Source organism: Elaeis guineensis, chromosome 4 (assembly GCF_000442705.2).
Source record: "Elaeis guineensis isolate ETL-2024a chromosome 4, EG11, whole genome shotgun sequence".
In the NCBI taxonomy this organism is placed as follows: domain Eukaryota; kingdom Viridiplantae; phylum Streptophyta; class Magnoliopsida; order Arecales; family Arecaceae; genus Elaeis; species Elaeis guineensis.
In genome coordinates, this window is record NC_025996.2 from 65,310,463 (window position 1) to 65,327,099 (window position 16,637).

Sequence of the window (16,637 nt, forward strand, 5' to 3'; positions counted from 1 at the left end):
AGGCTAAGTCCGAGAGTCTATGGCCACAGGAGTATGATTGATGAAAAAAAATTTTATGAGGATCATAATTAGATTTGAGCTGATCGAATCTATCATATGACTGACGATGAGGTTTGATGATTTATCCATGGCCTGCCATCTAGTCAGAACTCACGATAGAGAGACCGAATCACATGTTAACTACATCTTGAGGTTCTTTTTCGATTTTACTGCATTGCCACTACATACTGTTAGGTATTACTGCTGGATTGTGAGAGCTCACTAAGATTGCTTAGGATCGACAATCCTTAATGAGTTAGAGTGAAATTATTCTGATCCATTAAAAAGAATTTTGATGATACTTTAATAGAGATCATTGTATATCTCACTATCAGATAGAATTAAACTTATGAGATCACACAACAAAGAGATTAGATCTGAAATAAGCAATTAGGCTTATGAAGTCTCAATTGGGTTTAGAGAAATCCTATTGGGTTCAGGGTAACCTTGCTAACACATGGTTAAATCTATTTTTTTCTTTACACTTAAATGACCTATTTGATAAGATTAATTTAAGTTTAATTATCTATTTATAATTTTAATGAATTAGATTCATTGGGCTCCAATTGTTGGATGCCTAGGGTTTTGGATCATATGGATTATGGGATCAAACCCTTAATCTATTTTTTTTATTATTTGGATAAAGTGCCACTTGATTTGATCAAGTTGGGCATGTCCACCTATACGAGGGCGTGTGGGACCAAATTGAGGTGTCCCATAAGTGCCATGTGATGTGTGCAAAAGTAGGTGCAAAGGCTCCAATAGTTAGCGCCTAATGGATCTCCTAAAGGTGGTCAAAGAACTAAAAGAATAAAGATTTTTAATGCAAGTAGGACTTGTATTAAGAGGCTATTTAATTTTGAATAGGATTTAAATCTTTTATCTATTTAAAAGAGCCTTCCCTAAAGCTCCTTAACTCTGATTTTCAACAGCCCATGGCTCCCATAGGTGCTCCCCACACCCCCTCTCTTCTCCCTCTCTTCTCCCCTAAGATCCCAACGCCCAAGGATGTTGGGTGTCCCATATCTCCACACCTAAGAGGAGCTTGGGCATCCCCTTGCTTGCTAGTTTTCAGGTCTTGATTGCTTCGTAATCAAGAGAAAAAGAGCAAGAGAAGAAGAAAGAAAAAGATCAAAAAAAGGATCAAAGAGTTGATCGCGATCCAGGTCTCTTTCAGATTCATAGGGGGATTGTTTTTAGTGAAGAAAGATCAATACCAAAAAGGGCTATTCCAGACTGATTCTGAGTGGATACCCATAGAGACTAAATACTTGTGCAGCTAAGGAAGTACCTACTCTCTTCCAGATATAGATTCAAAGAAAGAAATTACGAAACAGGTATGTGATCCGATCATATATTCAATTTCAGCATAAAATTCAGCATGTGTTTAATTTCAGCATATGAAGCAGATCCTTATGTTCTATATTTTATGCATGCATGATTAAGATTGAAAGAAGTTTTAATCTTCTATTCCACTGTATTGTTTAGAAAAAAAAAATTTGAAACATACACACATGCCCCAAAATGAAATTCCAACAGTGGTATCAGAGCCATGGATTTTCATATACATGAAATTGACATTCATATTTTGAAGAAAATTTTAAAATCTATTTTTTTTGATACATGAGATGTATAGATGATTGTTTTGAATCTAAAATTTATTTTAAATTTTATTTTTAGTTTATATATTTGATATGAAAAAATATGTATAGATTTGAAAATTATTCTAGATCGCTTTCTAGTTTATATATATGTGATATGTAGATGCATGCATAAATTTGAAAATTAATTTGACTTGATTTATGATTTATATATGAGATGTATGATTGCATATTAAGGTCTGAAAATTATTTTCAATATGATTCATGATTTGCATATGAGATATATGATATTATGTTATGATCTAAATTTTTGTTTAGATCTAAATTTTGCATGTATATATGAGATATATGCTTATATGTTAAATCTGAAAATTAATTTTATAATTTAAAACTTACCTTTCATGCAAAAAATTTAGATCTAAAATTTAATTTTAGAATCTAAAATTTGTATTTATGTATGAAGATTTTGGTCATGAAAAATCAAAAATTAGATCATGTAACTAGATTGCATCTAGGATTTTTGATTTGAACATAATAGGTCTAATTTGATTAAGTAATTGATCAATCCAAATCAAGTGTTGATTAGGGTTAGATCAATTAAGTTATAAGATCATTTAATTATTATTGATCAAATTGATTAAATCTATATATAGAATTAATTAACCTAATAACCTAATTCGGTTCGATGGCTTGAGCCTGATTCGCTTGGACCAATTGACCTATTGGTATCTAAGGTAAGTAATTGAGAGGTGGTTTTTTAATTGATTCCATTCACTGATCTAGCTAATTTATTGATGTCTAAGGAAAGCAACGGAGGGACTCCCACCAAGCTCTACTTACCTGGTCAATTTGAAAAATTGAGTCTTGAACAAGGTTACTTGGCGGTTTGGTTTAGCCCATGTCAATTAGATCGGTTATATGATAACTGATTAGACGAGATCTAAACCTAAATCTCTCCATAAATATTAAATCTATAGATCTTCCATCGTTGTAGATGTGCAGACATACTATTGGTGTTGATTATTTTCAGTTGGTTACAGTGGTTCAGTTGCACCAGGAATATGCAACCACTCTATTAGCAAAGAGTTGCTCCAGGATAAGAATGGGGTTGGACCCAATAATTGTTAGATAAGGAATCCAATGACGGCCTTGCACCTACTTGTGAACGGTGAGTCGGGCTTAACTAAGGAGTGTGGTCAATAACTGTTAGGTGAGCCCACATGACTTAGGGACCAAATCACTGCAACATGCTTAGAGAAGTATCTGGGCAAAATGTTATCCATGCATCGGTGTGTATGTTATCAATAACTACTAGGTAAGGTACATGACATCAGTGGGATCATAGCACCCACTAGAAATCTAGTTATCGTGTTGGGGTTTCCGTTTCCCACCCTAGGAGTGGAGGGATTGAAAAAATTAGTGGAAGTTATTGTTTGCTTCTTAAAGTTCCTAGAGTAAATATAAATTTAAAGTTTAAAAGTCTAACTTGAATCTCTACTCTTGTAGTTAAATAATGTCAGCTTCAAATTCTCTAGCCCGCATCTTTGAATCCAATTGTTTGACCAGAACAAACTATAAAGATCGGCTAAGAAACCTCAGGATTATCCTGACTTCTGAAAAACTAGATCATGTACTTAACCAAAAGCCCCTAGTGTTACCATACTATCCTACTGCTGAGCAAAGAACAGCTTTTGAAAAGTGGACGGATGAAGATAGTTGGATCAAGTGCTATGTGCTGGCATCCATGTCAAATGAATTGCAAAGCCAGTATGAGCATATGTCCACTGTCAGGGCTATGATCACTCACCTACAAAAATTATATGGTGAGCAGAGTCGTACAGCGTGCTTTGAAGTATCCAAGAGACTCTTTAATTTGAAGATGCATGAAGGACAGTCAGTCCATAAGCACTATACGATAGTGATCAAGGATATCGAAGAGCTTGAAAAGCTCAAACTTGATATGCAAAAAGAATTACAAATGGATTTGATCCTTCAATCCCTTACGAGTTCATGTAGTCAATTTATTATAAATTTTCATATGAACAAACTTGATTGCACTATATCCGAACTGGTCAATATGTTGATCACTACTGAGAGTACCTTGAAGAGTTCAAAGGGCACTGTTCTTGCTATGGAGTGGACTTCTTCCAAGAGAAAGTCTGGTTGGAAGAAGAAGACTAAATCTGCTAAAAAGCAGAAGAAAGAGAGCAAGCCAAAAAAGGACATTTCAAAGAAGGCTGAAGCAAAGAGAAAGTGTTTTCACTGTGATACTGAAGGCCACTGGAGGAAGAACTGTCCACTCTATCTGGAGAGCCTGAAGAATAAAAAGGGTGATAAATCTTCAGAAGATATACTCGTAATAGAATCTAACCTTACGATTTCTTCTACTTCTAGTTGGGTATTGGACTCTGATTTGAATGCTAATATATGTACTTCAATGCAGGGTCCAATAGAAAATAGAAGGATGAAGAAAGGTGACATGATCCTTCGGATCAGCAATGGAACAAAAGTTACTGCAGAAACTGCTGGCACTTATTCTCTTCGATTATCGTTAGGATTTAGATTAGATTTGAAAGATTGTTATTTTGTTCCTATAGCTAGTCAGAATTCGATTTCTGTGTCTGTGCTAGCACAGGATGGTTTTGATTTTAATTTCAATGAAGACTTTTATTTCATTTATTTACAAAATAAATTGATTGCACATGGTCTTTTAATTGACAGTCTTTATCACTTACATGTTGATGTGAATGTGAATTTAAACGAATAAATAGTGAGTACCGTGAGTCAAAAGAGATCCAGAGATAAAATTAACCAAAAGTACTTGTGGCATCATAGACTAGGTCATATTGGAGAGGACAAGATAAACAAACTAAAAAAGGATAGAATCCTTGACTCTTTTGATTCAGAGTCGTATCCAGCTTATGAATCTTATCTTTAAAGAAAAATGATAAAATTATCCTTTGTGGGATATGGAGAAAGGATCACTGAGTTACTTGTCCAGGTACACATTGATGTGTATGGGCCATTTGATGTATAGGCTAGGAGTGGTTATAACTACTTCATCACCTTTATTGATGATCTGTCAGGGTACGGATATGTGTATCTGATGAAACATAAGTCTGAAGCCTTCGAAAAGTTTAAAAAATTCAGAAATAAAATAAAAAAATAAACAAGCAAATTCATTAAGGTTCTTCGATCTAATCGAGGAGGTGAATATCTTAGTCAAAAAAATTTTGCGATATCTTAAGAACAACGGTATAGTCTCTCAATGGACTCCTCTTGGAATATCTCAGCTCAATGGAGTTTTCGAAAGGAGAAAAAAGATAGATATGGTTAGGTCGATGATGAGCTTCACTAATTTACCCTTATATCATTAGGGATATATCTTGTTTACAGCAATTTATTTATTGAATAAGGTTCCATTAAAATTCGTTCCTACCACACCATATGAGATATGGCACAGTAAGAAGCCGAGTTTATGTTATCTTAAGACTTAGAGATGTCCGACCTATGTCAAGAGATAGATGGCTGATATATTAGAGGATAGATCTGTAATAGCTCATTTTATAGGATATCCAAAAGAATCAATGGGATACTACTACTTTTCACAAGATCACAATATGATTGTGAGTCAAAATATCATATTTCTAGAAAAATAATTTATCCAAGATGGTGGCAGTGCGAGGTTAGTCGAGTTTGAAAAGAATATCTCTGAAGAAAAAAGAGCTATAAATCCTCAAGAACCCATTATTCATGAGTCAGTAGTTAATGTTCCTCCACCACCTCATAGATCTAGCAGGATATTCCGACCTCCTGAAAGGTACATAGATATGCTTACGAAGAAAGTAAAAAAATATTCTTTATGGAAGATAAGGGTCATGGTAAGGATCTTAATATCTTTGACGAAGCGATGTCTGACATCGATTCTGAGAAATGGTTAGATGCAATAAAGTCAGAGATTGACTCAATGCACTCGAATCAAGTATGAACCTTAGTGGATCCACTAGAGGGTATAGTATCCATTGGGTGTAAATAGATCTACAAAAGGAAAATAGGTATTGATGGTAAGGTAGAGACCTATAAAGCTAGGCTTGTGGCAAAAAGTTATAGTCAGTGTGAGAGCATTGACTATCAGAAAATCTTCTCATCCATAGTCATGCTGAAATCTATCCACACTCCGCTTGCTATTGCATCTTATTATGATTATGAAATCTGGCAGATCAATATGAAAACTGCTTTCCAGAATAGATATCTTAAGGAAGATATTTATATCGAACAGCCTCTAGATTTCATATCTGGTGATGATGATCATCGAGTCTGCAAGCTGCAAAGGTCCATATACGGATTAAAATAAATTTTTTGGAGTTGGAATCTTCATTTTGATGAAACAATCAAATCATTTGATTTCATCAAGAACGAAGAGAAACCTTGTATATACAAAAGGGTAGTGGAAGCGCAATAACATTTATCATATTGTATGTGGATGATATTCTCTTCATTGGGAATATATTTTCCTGCTGACCTCGATCAAAAGATGATTATCCAAGGAATTTTTCATAAAAGATCTAAGAAAAGTATCCTATATTCTTGGAATAAAGGTCTATAGGGATAGATTTAAAAGGATGCTAGGCCTATCACAAAAGTTGTACATAGAGAAAGTGCTGAAGAGGTTCAACATGAAAAACTCTAAAAAAGAACTTCTACCTCTTGGGCATAGGAGTATGTCATGCTATGTACTCGATCTGATATAACTGTTGCTATAAATGTCATGAGTACATATCAGTCGAATCCAGACTAGGAGTGCTGAATTGCTATGAATACATCCTTAAGTACTTGAGAAGCACTAAAGATCTGTTCCTGATCTTTGGAGAATGGACATAGTTAGGAGTGGGAGGATATATAGATGCTGATGATAGAATGTCTACATCAGGGTGTATTCTTATGCAATGTTGGTTCGGTATATTGGAAAGGTTTCAAACAACCGATCAATGGAAGCTGAGTATGCAATAGATGTGTAGGATGAAATATGATTTTAATGTTAGTTACAGAACTGAATGTCATACCATTAGATGCTATGACAATGTACTGCAAAGACAACGACACTATAGCCTTTGCTAAGAAGTCTAGGTCTTACCGAAAATTCAAGCACATAGAGTAGCAGTATACGCGACTACCTAAAAAAGAAATATATCGAGATACGAAGAGTAGATTTTGCGGACAATGTAGCAGACCCACTGACAAAGCAATTGAGCCAGACAAAGATGAAAGTCTATCTTAAGAAGATGGGACTTAGATTAATGGCTAATTGGCTTTTGTCCAAGTAGGAGATTATTAGATGTATATCCTACAAGCCAATCTGGCTGATACATTGTAATACTTCTAGGACATAATTTTGTACTTAATACATTGATTTGATCAATAAATGATCAAGTTTCATTTTTATTCAAGATTGATATGTCCTTGAATCGTCCATGAAATTAATACTTCGATAAATATTCTTAAGGTGTTGAGAATTAGAGGCATGTATAATTAATTTTTAAATATTCTCGATCATAATATCATCATGAGGATGGTAATCGATTCGGATAGATCGGTACACAAATCGCTTCCTTCGAGGTAGATGAGTAGTCTCTGATCTACAGTGTAAAGATACTGAACGACGAGTGTGGATAGTTGTTAGAGAACAACTAGTACCGAACGTGACCATACGAGAGATCACTTGGATTTCTAATCAATCGTCAGTGATTGTCTCGATGCTGTAGTTGTGTGAATGATCCTTTTGATCTGCAATGGTATGACTGCTCACAGTGAGGCTATTGGAGTTTGACTGACACATAAATATGACCTCATTGAGATCTTGTAGTGGATGTTGGCGATAGTTGATCCACTGTAGGAGTAGGATGTGCATCTAGATAGAATTTATCGACCTTGATAAAGAGAAGTAGTCTTATAGGATTTGAGAGGCTAAGTCCGAGAGTCTGTGGCCACAGTAATGTGATTGATGAAAAAGAGTTTCTATAAAGATCACAATTAGACTTGAGCTAATCGAATCTATCATATGACTGACAATGAGGTTTGATGATTTATCCATGACTTGTCATCTAGTCGGGACTCATGATAGAGGGATTGAATTACATATTAACTACATCTTGAAGTTTTTTTCGATTTTACTGGATTGCCACTGCATACTGTTGATGTCACTGGTGGATTGTGAGAGCTCAATAGGGTTGCTCAAGATCGATAATCCTTAGTGAGTTAGAGTGGAATTATTCTAACCCATTAAAAAGAGTTTCGATGATACTTTGGTAGCGATCATTGTATATCTCACTCCAGATAGAATTGAACCCATGGAATCACACAACAAAGGGAATGGATCTGGAATAAGCAATTGGGCTTATGAAGTCTCAATTGAGTTTAGAGAAACCCTATTGGATTCAGGATAATCTTGCTAGCACATGGTTGGATCCAATTTTCTCTTTGTACTTGAATTATTTATTTAATAAGATTAATTTAAGTTTAATTATCTACTTATAATCTTAATGAATTAGATTCATTGGGCTCCAATTGTTGGGTGTCTAGGGTTTTGGATCATATGGATTAAGAGATCAAACTCTTAATTAATTTTCTTGATTATGTGGATAAGGTGCCACTTGATTTGATCAAATTGGACGTATCCACCTATATTAGGGCATGTGGGATCAGATTGGGGTGTCCCATAAGTGCCATATGGCGTGTGCAAAAGTGAGTACAAAGGCTCCAATAGTTGATGCCTAATGGATCTCTTAAAGGGGGTCAAATAACTAAGGGAATAAGGATTCCAAATGCAAGTAGGACCTGTATTAAAAGACTATTTGATTTTGAATAGGATTCAAACCTTTTGCTTATTTAAAGTAGCCTTCTTTAAGGCTCCTTAGCTATGATTTACAGCAGTCCACGCCTCCCATAGATGCTCCCCATGCCCCCATTCTCTTCTCTCTCTCTTCTCCCCTAAGATCCCGACGCCTAAGGGTGTTGGGCATCCCATATCTCCACGCTCAAGAGGAGCTTAGGCGTCCTCTTGCTTGCTGGTTTTCAGATCTTGATTACTTCATAATCAAGAAAAGAAGAGCAAGAGAAGAAAAGAAGCAAAGATGAAGGAAAAGATCAAAGAATTGATCGCGATCCAGATCTCGTTCAGATTCACAAGGAGATTGTTCTTAGTGAAAAAAGATCAATACCAAAAAAAGCTGTTCCAAGCTGATCCTGAGTGGATACACATAGAGGCTAAATATTTGTGCGGCTAAGGAAGAATCTACTCTCTTTCAGATCCAGATTCGAAGAAAGAAATTACGAAATAAGTATATGATTTGATTACATATTCAATTTCAGTAAAAATTTCAGTATATATTCAATTTTAGTATATAAAATATATTCTTATATTCTATATTTTATACATATATGATTCAGATTATAAAAAAATTAATTTTTTATTTTATTATATTATTTAAAAAAAATTAAAATATATATGTATATTTCAATATAAAATTTCAACATCCGACATATTTATTTTTACATCCCGTACCAACATCGCATGCGTTTGAATGGCGTGTCCGCATCCCAGTGTTTCCGCATCGCGAGCTCGTTCACCGCATGAAGCTGTTTCCACGTACTGTGTGAAGCCACGTGAATGCCCAGCGCGGTCGCCATTTTGAATTTTATTGGAACCACTTCTGCTCCACATATCAGGCCACCCAGCTTCCAAGCGCGCGAAGCTTTTCGTTCCACATCCATGTCTAACTTTTTCCGCTCACTGCGGATTTTTTTCGCATCCCAGGTCTGATCTCGTGTCCAACTACCATGCCGTCAGCCCACTTCTCGCGCAAAGCCCCGCTTCCACCAGCATGTTTTAAATTGCACGCGTTCTCGCTCGCTGCACTTGAACCGCATGACTACGAACCACGTGAAGCCGCTCCCAGCCACGACCATTTTTTCTTCCTTGATCATTAAATACATAAGGGCCACCACTTTATTTGCTCAAGCCAAAATCTAGTTCCTTCCAAAAAAAAAAAATTCTCTTTTATGTTATTGTCAGATACATCCTCAACCTCTTAAATTATTGGATTTGACATTGGATTGGGATCAATTTAAGTTATGATCAGTCCAATCCTTCAATTATCTATAAAATAAATAAAAAAATATCAATTTTAATATTAAATAAATCAATTAATAAAAAATTTAATACTTCTAAGATCTAATTCATATACTATTCAGTTTACAAACTACATGCCGCTGAATGCTACTCGAGCCCACGTACTGATGGAGATCAGGAATCGGATCCTCCGGATGGAGAAGCTGCGGTCTCATCCAAGCCGATGAAACCATAATAAGTACTATCTGTATCACTGCAACCATAGCCGCGACATCGAAAATTGCATTCAGCTTCAGGATCAAATTAAAAAACTCATTCAGTGTGGGTATCTGGATCAGTTCATCAAGCATTGACAGGAACAGCAAGAGCAGCTGCAGAGATCTCCGACCCACCAGAGCGATGGCAAAGAGAACCTTCTGGAGATCAACCTCCAGTCGGAGTAATCAATATGATAACAGGAGGGCACCGAAGCTAGAACCAGACCAATCCAAAGCCAGACCTAAGCTAATTCAAAGCTCAGATCTAGACCAATTTGAAGTCAAATTCAGGCCGATCCGAAGTCCAAATCAATGTCGATCCGAAGTCCAAATTAAGGCCAATTTGAAGTCAAAGTCAGGCCAATCCGAAGTCAAAATGAATCCAATTTGAAATCAAAATTAAACTAATCCGAAATCCAAATCAAGGCCAATCCAATGCCTAAATTAAGGCCAATTTGAAGTCAAAAGTCAAGCCAATCTAAAGTCAAAATAAAGCCAATCCGAAGTCCAGATCCAGACCAATTTGAGGTCAGATCTAAGTTAATCTGAAGCCCAAATCCAGGCCAAATCTGAAGCCAGATCTAGGCCAATCCAAAGTCCAGATCTCGGCTAATTCAAAGCCAGATCCAAGCCAATCCGAAGCCCATAATCAGATCAATCCGAAGTCAGAACCAGGCCAATTTGAAGTCAAAATTAGATCGATCTGAAGTCAAAATCAAAGTCAATCTGAAGTTCAGATCAAAGTTGGTCTGAAGTCAGAATTAAAGGCCAAAATCAAGGTGGAACTAAGGTACAGAACAAGACAAAACCATCTTTTTTTTTTTTTTTGCAAGACAATAGGTCCTTGAGCACCCAAGCTGAAGGCAGCTCGAGGCCTAAGCCATTAGAAAACTAGCCCCAAAAGATCAATATCACCAAAAAGTTAAAGTCATCAGAAGATAAGTCCAAACGAACCAAGTTAAGCTATCAAGCAAAAGCCTGACAGCTGAGTTGAAGGACCAAGGCTAGAGTGAAGCTCGATGCCAATATGAAGCCCAAGGTCGATCTATGAAGGCCAAGCTCTTAATGCAGACCATCCAAAAATCGACCTTCAAAGGTTGACCCTCCAAAAGTAAGCTTCTAAAAGCCGAACTCCCAGAAGTCAATCTCCCAAAGTCAAGCTTTCAAAGGCCAAAGTAAATTAATTTAAGGACCCCAACTAATGAAAGCTGACTAGATGCAAAATTAAGATACTCAATTTAATGGCCTAATGACACTCCTTGCCCACAGGTGAAGGCCACAATAAAAATAACCTAAAGGCGTCGAGTGGAGCCTATAAAGTCCAATCATTCGAGAAAAAGAAGACCGTAGCCAAACCGTAGGAGTTTCTCGAAAGTGCTTCATTTTCAGACGAATATAGCCATGAGAAGGATGCTTCATCTTAGGACAAATATAGTTAGGATTTTCTCAAAGGCACTTCATCTCCAGACGAATATAGCCACGAGAAGGACACTTCATCTTCAGATGAATATAGCTAGGAGTTTCTCGAAGGCGCTTCGTCTCTGGATGAATATAGTCATGAGAAGGATATTTCATCATCAAATGAATATAGCCAAGAGTTTCTCAAAGGTGCTTCGTCTCCGGACGATTATAGTCATGAGAAGGGCACTTCATCTCCGGATGAATATAGCCAGAATTTTTTTGAAGGTGCTTCATGTTGCCCAGATATGGAGCCCAAGAGGGGGGTGAATTAAATCTTTTAAAAATTTTTAAGATTAGTGCACTTAGGTAATGTGCTAAAGTGTTGAGTGGAGTGAGTTGATTTGCAAATCAAACATAAATGATAGGTAAGCAAGTATAAAGCATAAAAAATAAATAAAGAGATGTAAGCATAACAAACACAAAGAATTTATAGTTGTTTGGTGTCAACCTTGTACCGACATCTAATCCCCAAATCTTTATATAGAAATTCAATCCACTAAACGAATTTTTAAGATACAACACGTCGGACAAATCTGACCCTTGCTATCCAAACAAGAACATTTATTTTTTGGGTATAAGCCAACCCTCAATATTTCGATTTCAAGTTCGGATCAATCTATCTGAGTTTTGGAACCCCCCAAAACTCAAAACCCAAAGTACAATATGAGAAAAATAGGGTACAGAAAATTCAAGACAATATTCTCTTAAATAAATACAATAAATGTAATAGAAATACAATACTTAAGGAGAAGAAGCTTTTACTGAACATCCTCAATGAATCGCATACTTAATTGTAGTTGGAGAGTAGTTAGTGAGTTGATTGAATGCTTCTTTTTCTCTCTTTTAGGAATTTTTGAATTTTTCTCGGATGTGAGCTTTGAATGCTTGCAAAACTTGTGATTTTTCACTTCAAGAGAGCATTTATAATCACCATTTATACTTGAGAATATCTTAGTGTCGGTTTAGAACCGTTGGAGAGTGTTTAATGTGCATTAAATATACCAAAAATGGACTGAAAACTAGCCATTACGAAGCTCGTCCAGAATGGATCATCCCATATAGGTCATCCCACTGTGATTGAAAAGTCCCATGAGATACCTCATTTGGCCAGTCTGAAAACTAGACTTTCTGTTTTGGTCTCAAGATCTCAAGGGTCGTCCTAGGTGGGTCGTCCCACTACGTGCCACAAGCCAAAACAATGCATGCCGGCTACTCAATGAAAGAAGATGACCCAGATGGGTCATCTCATTTTGTGCCAACCTAGTTTTTCATGCATTTAAGGTCTGAAACTTATCAGAACACTTTCAAATACTCTTAAATGGCTTCAAATCAACTGAACACTCTCAGAAGGCTTCGAAAATTTCTCCAAATCACAAAAACTTCAATTTTGGCACACTTGAAGAAACTTTTCAAACTCAATCTTTTGGACTAGCTAAAACATCATAAGAATATTCTCCAAAGATAAAAAAACTCATTAGTAGTCTCCTCAAATAATTTGCGATCATCAAAATTGATTATTGGAGCAACAATCTCTCTCTTTTTGATGATGACAAAATATTTGAGTGTTCATAAAATAAGTCCTTAAAGCACAAGAAATTTGGATTTGTGAAGCATTTATAGGAATATGCCAAAGATTAAGCATGAAAAAATATGAGATACATATTTTCAGTAATTTTAATGTTTCAATTTATTTTACTGAAACTCATTTGTGAAGATATTAGAGTTTTTCTAAAGATTGTTCTTAGTCAGTTAAAATTCTCTTCTTTCTTGTATGAAACAGATAAAAATAATTATTTTAATCATTTTAAAAAAGATCTCCCTCTTTTTAATATAAAGAATGTTCAATTTGTAAAATTTTTAATTATTAAAGCAGAGATGGTTCATAAAAGAATTTTATTCTTTTCTTCCTTATTTTTAGTATCAGGACAATAAATGTGAAAGAAATGTTTCTTTCTCTTTTTCTTGTTTTGATATTAAAGCAAGAATGAAACCATTTGAATAAGAATTTAAAAAAAAAATTGAAGTATTTTGTAAAATTAAAAATAAATGTATCGAGGTATTTTGGTATCAATGCAAAACATAAAATTATCAGAGTACTCAAGAAAAATAGATGTATCAGAGTAATTTTTCAAATAGTATCAAAATGAAGATAAAAAATAGGTATTCAGAGTAAAAAATGAGCATATCAGAGGCGTATCAGAGTAAAATACTGTATCAGAGTAAAAATTTTAAAGAGTAAAAGATTTAAAATGTTCAGATAGACAATACACTACTTTCTCCTTCTTTTTGGTATCATCAAAAAAATAGACTAAAGGGAGTAAAATTTTTATAGTTGTATGTCAAGTATCAAAGTAATTGTGCATTCATTCAAGTATAATAGTTATTCATTCATTCATCCAAAAAAAGAAGTGTGCCATGATAATAACCTCATTCATTAACACTAAAAAGAGAGGTTACAAGAGTCATAATATATGTTCATGAACATAAAGCTCTCATACATCCAATCTACAAAATACAACTAAGTAACCTAATACAAAATGATGAAATCAGTGAGAATGGACATCGAGCTTAAGATCAAGATCGATGGAACATGATCAGCCTCGTCCTCGATCGAAAGGTCTGGTCTGAGAGGAAGATGTCGGAGGATGAAATGTAATGGACTGGACAAAGGCTGGCTCACTGGATGCAGAGGACCTAGACTGAAGCTGAGTCCTAATGGCATCAAGCTGAGACAAGATCCCCCTTACTGTAAGTTGGAGCCCATCTAGATCAGCAGATATGAAGTCTCTGGAATCTCTGATATCTGTCCGAATCAGTTCAAGAGAAGAACGAAACTGGCTGTGGAGTCTCTCTATCTCTCGAGCTAAATCATCCAGCTAAGGTGAAGGAGTGGTCGATGTGCTTGCTCTTGCCAATAGAGAATTCAAAATCCGTCTGATCTCCTTCTCAATATCAAAAATACTGCCACTGAATCTGAGTAGGGAGCTCTCCACACTCTCCAGTCTAGTACTCAAATCAGATAAGAGCTCCATCAATGAAGATATGTATGGCATGACAGAAAAGTCCGAGGAAGAATCAGAGAAAAAACTCGATGGAGCCTGACGATATTGCTGCTGCTGCTGCACCTGCTAGAGAATCTGCTCCTGATACTACTGAAATTGGTGGGTTGCTGAAGAACCTGATCCTAGAACCGCTGCTGCTGAACAGATAGAATTTTTGTCACTCTCTTAGCCAACAGTCCTATATCCTCATCCCCCAAACTAAAAGATGGCATGGTACGGCTCGATGGGGGTACTCTGACTGAAGGTCCTACCTCAGGCTTCGAAATAGGGTGATCAACTGGACTCTGCCTAGGCACAGGTGAAGATGGACCCTCCCCCTCAGCATGCTCCTCTTCCTCATCATCCTCCTCCTCAACTGCAGCTGCACGGCCTTTGGCCCAATGGCCATCTACTCTGACAAACCCCATACACCGAAGGGAGTGGTCATTGTAGGTATTAGTATTTGATAATATACAAACAATCTCTCCCTCAAAGCTCACTCCAGACTCCCTAAAAATCATATAAAGAGACATACCATATGGCAAGAGAGCTTTGGATCTGTTCAAGGCCTCCCTCATGGCATCGATCATCAAAAAAGACAGATTCGGAGAGTCTCAGAGACAACATGGTATCTCAAGCAAATATCCCCACCAGTCATCAAATCATATCTTTCTCCTCTGAGAAAGAAAATTCTAGACATCATGTGGTGGAGCAACCTCATTTTGGGGGCTATTGTCCCAAGAAGAGGAGGAAAATCGGTCAGAAGGGTAGAGAGGGATCAGAGATGGATGGAAATAAAGAGGAGAGGAGGGTTTAGGAGTGTTTTTCACAGATTTTGTAGGTTAGGATTTGAAATTTGATGGAGATTAGGAGGGTAAGTTGTGAGAGGGAGAGAGATTGCTTAAGGATTTGAGGTGGAGATATAAGATTTTGGATGGATTTGAGGTCGGTGGAGAGTTAGAGGAAGAGTTTTTGATTTGGGATGAGAAGAAGAGGAAGAAGCATAGTAATTGAGTCACCCCACTTAGCGTTTAAGAAAGGAGTTTAAACAGATCGGTTCACATGAAATCCGTTTGCCTGATCAATTGGGACATCCCACATGGGTCGTCCCATCTAGAAAAAATTCAGACGATAAGAAAAAGATTTAAAAATAGAGAAAAATTTAAAAAAAAAAATTGAAATGGGTCATATCGAGTTGAGATGACCATAAGAAGTCCAGATAAATTTTGATATGATTTTTGATTGAGTATTTCAACAAAAAAAATCTGAAAAGGTATCTGAATAGCACTGATGATTTTTAATTGTCTTGAAAAAATCTCAAAAAAAGATAGATAGCTCTCAAAATTAAGATAATGAAGTCAAACAATTTTAGAAGAATTTTGAAAGTAAAATTATGATTGAAGATCATGCAGAAGGGTCAAAGATGCCCAATTCCCTTCTAATTTCATAAAATTTATTTTCATTTAGTGCTTTGATGAGAATGTCAGCTAGTTATTTTTTAGTATTTATGTATTCAAGTGTTATATCATTATTTTGAACATGTTCTCTAATGAAATAATGACTAATTTCAATGTGTTTTGACTTAGAGTATTATATTAGATTTTTGGTCAAATTGATGGCACTTGTATTATCACATCTTATGGGGATGTTTTTGTTGCCCAGCTATGCAACCCAAGAGGGGGGGTGAATTAGATTTTTAAAAATTTAAACTTAACTTACAACTATGAAGAATATTTAACAATGAGCAAGATAAGTATGGAGAGTGTAATTTATGCAAGATGTAGAAGTTGGATGCAAGAATGCAAGAGGATAAAGAAATTTAAAAGGAGAGCAAGTAAGCACAACACAAACAAGAAGATTTATAGTAGTTCAGTGCCAACCTTGCACCTACATCCACTCCCCAAACTCCTACTTGGGAATTCAAATTCACTAAACTGTATTCAATCCGAATACAACGTCGGAACCTCCGACTCTAGCTATTCCAAGCTAGAACACTTATTTTTCGAGTACAAGCGAACCCAATACAATCCGATTCAAGGTTCGGATCAATCTTTTCACCTTTTGGAACCCTTTCGAAACAAAAATAACAACTTCAAAAAGAGTATGACAG